General features: G+C 42.6%; 1 pseudogene across 1 annotated transcript; it reads right to left on the reverse strand.

Annotated features, from left to right (window-relative positions):
* Positions 1 to 534: 534 nt before the first annotated feature.
* On the reverse strand, positions 535 to 1684 carry LOC311138814 (single-strand selective monofunctional uracil-DNA glycosylase-like; annotated as a pseudogene). Its single transcript has 2 exons — positions 1444 to 1684; positions 535 to 1053 (listed from the first exon to the last, which is right to left on the reverse strand). The product of its transcript is annotated as a single-strand selective monofunctional uracil-DNA glycosylase-like (transcript).
* Between the last annotated feature and the right edge of the window lie 6015 nt (positions 1685 to 7699).

Consider the following 7699-nt stretch of genomic DNA (forward strand, 5'->3'; position numbering starts at 1 on the left):
CAGTCTGGGTGTAGCCTAATTGCTTCCAGGTAATATGCTACAGAATGTCCTCACAAAGGTCAGAGACGGGGCAGCTGTCTACATGCTGTGAGGCAGTACACAGTACACACCACAGTGAGGTAAATACAGATATAATTTATCTTCTCTGCAATGGATATAACAGCATCTGAGAAGAGTCATTGTGATGCAGTATGCCTCCACATGGCCTATAAACATGAGAGCTCTGGGGGAAATGCTGCTCAACAGGGAACTGCTGTGTGAGAGGGCCTGGAAGAGCAGAGGCAGGACAACACCATCTGACAGCAATGTTACAACAGAGTGATGAGTCATTGAACAATTTGTAAGCACAATGTAAGAGTGTCCAAGTATTAAGGTACAGTGGAGGATAGTGATCCAAACAGACATAGCCCCTAGATGCTGATCCAAGGTCAGTGTTGTGTTGTTCCCCTTAATGGCTATGGTTGAGCAGGGTATGCTGACAGTAGATCTGTGCCAGCGGGCAACTTTTACCCCCAGACAAGCAAACTGCATTGTTCATGGAGGCTGCTTGACTAGAGATTTTGTGCTCAGTAGGGATAGGACCCCCAGGTTCTCCAGCTTGGCCTTGGCCACCGCCTCCCAGCGGAGGGGTGCATGATGCTCTCCACCCGTACCTCCATGCCCGCTGCAGAGAGGGCTTGCCATGCTCGCTGCTCTGCCACCCCCAATAACCATGTTGACGCCCAAGGCAGCCACGGCCTGGCACAGTGCTATGTCACAGAGAGCCAAGAGGGCCTCACGTTCCCCAATGACCAGCTCGGGGGGCATCAGGTTCTTACCGGTGGTACCCTTGAACACTTATGGGCACAGGTTGTGTACAAAGTAATGGCGGAATAATACAGCTGGCTCACCACACAGCTTGCGGAAGAAGCCCCAGAAATGTGTGACACTCACTCCGCTGTGAATGCAGGCCATGACTTTGATTAGTCTCTTTGGGTGCTCCGAAGGGGGATGTCCCACCTCCCCAGTGATCTTCAGCCAGTCACGGACATGGTTCACATCACCAATGGGGACCTGAGAGCAGAGGACTGATGATTAGGTGGATAATAATACAATACTATTTTGCCGTGAATTTGATCAGATTCAAACAGAGCGGACAACATTACACATTCTTTATGTGTACCCTTTAATATCATTTTCATCCATATTCCAGACCTTTCCATTCTGCAATGGTGAAGATGAGAAGTCCCAGTATTCACACATGATAAGAGTTTATATTATCCTCTATCAACCAAAAACTCTAAGAGGCTACTATTTACCTTTTGCCACATACAGCAACGACCTGGGAAAGAGTGCAGAGTAGAGGGGCCTTGAATGGAAGAACTAGGCTAACAATGTAACAAACCACCAGCATTCCAGTGGGAGTTGTTGCTCTATCTCGTTGACCTGCCTGCACATCCTTACCCAGGTCTGAGCCATGCCGAAGGGTCCCGGGTTCATCAGACAGACGCGGTAGACAGCCAAAGAGAATCGTCTGTCCGCAGCGACAGTACATCTCAACGAAGCAGCGGTGCAGTTCCCAGGCATGCTCCAGCGGATTGTAGATGAAGTGCACGTGCTCACTAAACGACAGCCGGCGAAGCTGAACGTTCAGCTCCAACTCCACGTGCAGAAAACGGGAGGCTACCGTGGAACCGTACAACATCGACCACCGGACCCAGTGTGAGTGAACACATGTTGTGCTTCTCCGCATCTCCCTCTCCTACCCTGCAGACAAAGAAAGCAATGGTATTTAGCTTATTAATGGGAATGCTAACTCAGTTAGCCCTCAACGTTAGCGGCTATAAAATTCAACAGCCACATAAAAATTACGCGTTATTTTGAAGTAGGCATAACAGTGATAATGCACAGCTCTCTTATACCAGAATGGCTGCATTCATGTCTTTAAAGCAGCACCTTTGTCGCTGTAGTTGCACTGTACCTTTGGAGTTCATGTGTGTTCATCCTGAACGGATGTTTTCCGGCAACAAAGCCAAACATTTGCATTCTGGGAGTAGTAGTTCCGCGCAGATAGGCTACTATCTATTCTAAACGTGGTGGTGCTTTTTGTTTTATGTAAATAGCACCACCTACCGTCGACTGCACTAGCATCAAATGGCATGTTTCTAGGGGACACAGAAGTAGGCCTATTTTATTCTGTATCAAAGCTCAATGGTTTCCATCTCTGTGTTAAGAGTGTCCTCTGATCTGCACAGAGTGGGGTTCGACAAAAGGAAACACACACATACACATCACGCACGCATGCACACACTTCAATAGGTAACATTACAAACAATAGCTATAGTGAATATGGTAGTCTGTTTACTAGGAGCCATCCCATCCTCGCTCTCTCTCTCTCTCTCTCTCTCTCAATTCAATTCAAAGGACTTTATTGCCATGGGAAACATGTTTACATTGCCAAAGCAAGCGGAATAGATAATAAACCAAAGTTAAATTAACAACCAGAAATTAACAGTAAACATTACACTCACAAAACTTTCAAAATAATATAAACATTTTACAGGTTATATTATTGCTATGTGCAGTGTTGTAACGATGTGCAAATAGTTGAAGTACAAAAGGGAAAATAAATAAACATAAATATAGGTTATATTTACAATGGTGTTTGTTCTTCACTGGTTGTCCTTTTCTTGTGGCAACAGGTCACAAGTATTGCTGCTGTGATGGCACATTGTGGTATTTCACCGAACAGATATGGGAGTTTATCAAAATTGGATTTGTTTTTTAATTCTTTGTGGGTCTGTGTAATCTGAGGGAAATATGTGTCTCTAATATGGTCATACATTTGGCAAGAGGTTAGGAAGTGCAGCTCAGTTTCCACCTCATTTTGTGGGCAGTGGGCACATAGCGGCCTCTTAATAGCAAGGCAATGCTCACTGAGTCTGTACATAGTCAAAGCTTTCCTTAATTTTGGGTCAGTCACAGTGGTTCAGGTATTCTGCCACTGTGTAATTCTCTTTAGGGCCAAATAGCATTCCAGTTTGCTTTGTTTTTTGGTTAGTTCTTTCCAATGTGTCAAGTAATTATCTTTTCGTTTTGTCATGATTTGGTTGGGTCTAATTGTGTAGCTGTCCTGGACTAACTTTCTGAAGGGACTTTTCTCTAGGTTCACCTCTCTGTAAGTGATGGCTTTGTTATGCTCTGCTTGCATTATTGGGTGTTTTACATTGTACAAGGAGGATCTTTTTGCAGAATTCTCATTGCATAGTCTCAATTTGGTGTTTGTCCCATTTTGTGAATTCTTGGCAGTGGTGGAAAAAGTACTCAAATGTCATACTTGAGTAAAATTAAAGATTAGACCTTAATAGAAAATGACTCAAGTAAAAGTGAAAATCACCACAAGTCTAAAAGTATTTGGTTTTAAATATACTTAAGTATCAAAAGTAAAAGTATTAATGATTTCAAATTCCTTATATTATGCAAACCAGACGGCACAATTTTCTTGTTTTTTATTTATTTACGGATAGCCAGGAGCACACTCCAACACTCAGTAGGGATGACCAGGGATGTTCTCTTGACAAGTGCGTGAATTGGACTATTTTCCTGTCAAAATGTAACGAGTACTTTTGGGTGTCAGGGAAAATGTATGGAGTAAAAAGTACATTATTTTCTATAGGAATGTAGTGAAGTAAAAGTTGTAAAAAATATATAAATAGTAAAGTAAAGTACAGATACCCCAAAAAACGACTTAAGAAGTACTTTAAAGTATTTTTACTTAAGCACTTTACACCACTGATTCTTGGTTGGTGAGCGGAGCCCAGCCCTCACAAGCGTAGAGGGCAATGGGTTCTATAACTGATTAAAGTATTTTTTGTCAGATCCGAATTGGGATGTCGAATTTGATGTTCCCTTTACTGGTGTAGAAAGCCCTTCCACATATTTATGGAAGTTACCTGTGGTGCTGATGTTTAGGCCGAAGTATGTATCGTTTTTTGTGTGCTCTAGGGTAGGTTTACCCAAACTCGGTCCTGGGCCCTCCACTAGGTGCACATTTTGGTTTTCAACCTAGCACTACACAGCTGATTTAAATAACCAACTCATCATCAAGCTTTAATTATTTGAATCAGCTGTAGTGCTGGGATAAGATTGAGTTTGGGGGGGACAAGACTGAGTTTGGAAAACCCTGCTCTAGGGCAATGGTGTCTAGATGGAATTTCTATTTGTGGTCCTGGCAACTGGACCTTTTTTGGAACACCATTATTTTTGTCTTACTGAGATTCACTGTCAGGGCCCAGGTCTGGCAAAATCTGTGCAGAAGATTTAGGTGCTGCTGTAGGCCCTCCTTGGTTGGGGACAGAAACACCAGATCATCAGCAAACAGTAGACATTTGACTTCAGATTCTAGTAGTAGTAGGGTGAGGCCGGGTGCTGCAGACTGTTCTAGTGCCCTTGCCAATTCGTTGATATATATACAGAACCAGTCAAAAGTTTGGACACACCTACTCATTCAAGGGGTTTTCTTTATTTTTACTATTTTCTACATTGTAGAATAATAGTGAAGACATCAAAACTATGAAATAACACATATGGAATCATGTAGTAAGCAAAAAAGTTTTAAACAAATCAAAATATATTTGAGATTCTAGCCACCCTTTGCCTTGATGACAGCTTTGCACACTCTTGGCATTCTCTCAACCAGCTTCATGAGGTAGTCACCTGGAATGCATTTCAATTAACAGGTGTGCCTTGTTAAAAGTTAATTTGTGGAATTTGTTTCCTTCTTAATGCGTTTGAGCCAATCAGTTTTGTTGTGACAAGGTAGGGCGTGGTATACAGAAGATAGCCCTATTTGGTAAAAAACAAAGTCCATATTATGGCAAGAACAGCTCAAATAAGCAAAGAGAAACGACAGTCCATCATTACATTAAGACATGAAGGTCAGGCAATCCAGAAAATTTCAAGAACTTTGAAAGTTTCAAGTGCAGTTGCAAAAACCATCAAGCACTATGAGGAAACTGGCTCTCATGAGGACCGCCACAGGAAAGGAAGACCCAGAGTTACATTCATTATGTTAACTGCACCTCAGATTGTAGCCCAAATAAATGCTTCACAGAGTTCAAGTAACAGACACATCTCAACATCAACTGTTCAGAGGAGACTGCGTGAATCACGCCTTCATGGTCGATTGCTGCAAAGAAACCACTACTAAAGAAGAAGAGACTTGCTTGTGCCAAGAAACACGAGCAATGGACATTAGACCGGTGGAAATCTGTCCTTTGGTGTGATGAGTCCAAATTTGAGATGTTCTGTTCCAACCGCCATGTCTTTGTGAGACGCAGAGTAGGTGAACGGATGATCTCTGCATGTGTGGTTCCCACCGTGAAGCATGGAGGAGGAGGTGTGATGGTGTGGGGGTGTATTGCTGGTGACACTGACGGTGATTGATTTAGAATTCAAGACACACTTAACCAGCATGGCTACCACAGCATTCTGCAGCGATACGCCATCCCATCTGGTTCTTAGTGGGACTATGATTTGTTTTTCAACAGGACAATGACCCAAAACACACCTCCAGGCTGTGTAAGGGCTATTTGACCAAGAAGGAGAGTGATGGAGTGTTGCATCAGATGTCCTGGCCTCCACAATCACCCGACCTCAACCCAATTGAGATGGTTTAGGATGAGTTGGACCGCAGAGAGAAGGAAAAGCAGCCAACAGGTGCTCAGCATATGTGGGAACTCCTTCAAGACTGTTGGAAAAGCATTCCTCATGAAGCTGATTGAGAGAATGCCAAGAGTGTGCAAATCTGTCATCAAGGCAAAGGGTGACAACTTTGAAGAATCTAACATATAAAATATATTTTGATTTGTTTAACAATTTTTTGGTTACTACATGATTCCATATGTGTTATTTCATAGTTTTGATGTCTTCACTATTATTCTACAATGTAGGAAATAGTAAAAAAATTAAGAAAAACCCTTGAATGAGCAGGTGTGTCCAAACTTTTGACTGGTAGTGTATGTTGAAGAGAGTGGGGCTCAAGCTGCATCCCTGTCTCACCCCACAACCCTGAGGAAATAAATTGGTGTGTTTTTTTCCAATTTTAACCGCAAACTTGTTGTTTGTGTACATGGATTTTATAATGTTGTATGTTTTCCCCCAACATCGCTTTCCATCTATTTATATAGCAGACCCTCATTCCAAATTGAGTCAAAAACCTTTTTAAAATCAACAAAGCATGAGAAGACTTTGCTTTTGTTTTGTTTTGTTTGTTTGTCAATTAGGGTGTGTAGGGTGAATACGTGGTCTGTCGTACGGTTTCCCTGTAAAATTCCATGTCTTAGGTCAGTTAAGATCACCACTTTATTTTATAATAATAATAATATGCCATTTAGCAGACGCTTTTATCCAAAGCGACTTACAGTCATGCGTGCATACATTTTTTTTTTTTTGTGTATGGGTGGTCCCGGGGATCGAACCCACTACATTGGCGTTACAAGCGCCGTGCTCTACCAGCTGAGCTACAGAGGACCACAATGTGAAATGTCAGAATAATAGTAGAGAGAATTATTTATTTAAGCTTTTATGTCTTTCATCACATTCCCAGTGGGTCAGAAGTTTACATACACTCAATTAGCATTTGGTAGCATTGCCTTTAAATTGTTTAACTTGGGTCAAACGTTTCGGATAGCCTTCCACAAGCTTCCCACAATAAGTTGAGTGAATTTTGGCGCATTCCTCCTGACAGAGCTGGTGTAACTGAGTCAGGTTTGTAGGCCTCCTTGCTCGCACACGCTTTTTCAGTTCTGCCCATAAATGTTCTATAGGATTGAGGTCAGGGTTTTGTGATGGCCACTCCAATACCTTGACTTTGTTGTCCTTAAGCCATTTTGCCACAACTTTGAAAGTATGCTTGGGGTCATTGTCCATTTGGAAGACCCATTTGCGACCAAGCTTTAACATCCTGACTGATGTCTTGAGATGTTGCTTCAATATATCCACATAATTTTCCTTCCTCATGATGCCATCTATTTTGTGAAGTGCACCAGTCCCTCCTGCAGCACAGCACCCCCACAGCATGATGCTGCCACCCCCGTGCTTCAAGGTTGGGATGGTGTTCTTCGGCTTGCAAGCAGCCCCCTTTTTCCTTCAAACATAACAATGGTCATTATGGCCAAACAGTTCTATTTTTGTTTCATCAGACCAGAGGACATTTCTCCAAAAAGTACGATCTTTGTCCCCATGTGCAGTTGCAAACCATAGTCTGACTTTTCTATGGCGGTTTTGGAGCAGTGGCTTCTTCCTTGCTGAGCAGCCTTTCAGGTTATGTCGATATAGGACTCGTTTTACTGTGGATATAGATACTTTTGTACCTGTTTCCTCCAGCATCTTCACAAGGTCCTTTGCTGTTGTTCTGGGATTGATTTGCACTTTTCGCAACAAAGTACGTTCATCTCTAGGAGACAGAACGCGTCTCCTTCCTGAGCGTTATGACGGCTGCGTGCTCCCATGGTGTTTATACTTGCGTACTATTGTTTGTACAGATGAACGTGGTACCTTCAGGCATTTGGAAATTGCTCCCAAGGATGAACCAGACTTGTGGAGGTCTACAAAAAAAATTCTGAGGTCTTGGCTGATTTCTTTTGATTTTCCCATGATGTCAAGCAAAGAGGCACTGAGTTTGAAGGTAGGCCTTGAAATACATCCACAGGGACACCTC

The sequence above is a fragment of the Coregonus lavaretus genome (assembly GCF_964263955.1).
Source record: "Coregonus lavaretus genome assembly, chromosome: 12".
Lineage (NCBI taxonomy): Eukaryota > Metazoa > Chordata > Actinopteri > Salmoniformes > Salmonidae > Coregonus > Coregonus lavaretus.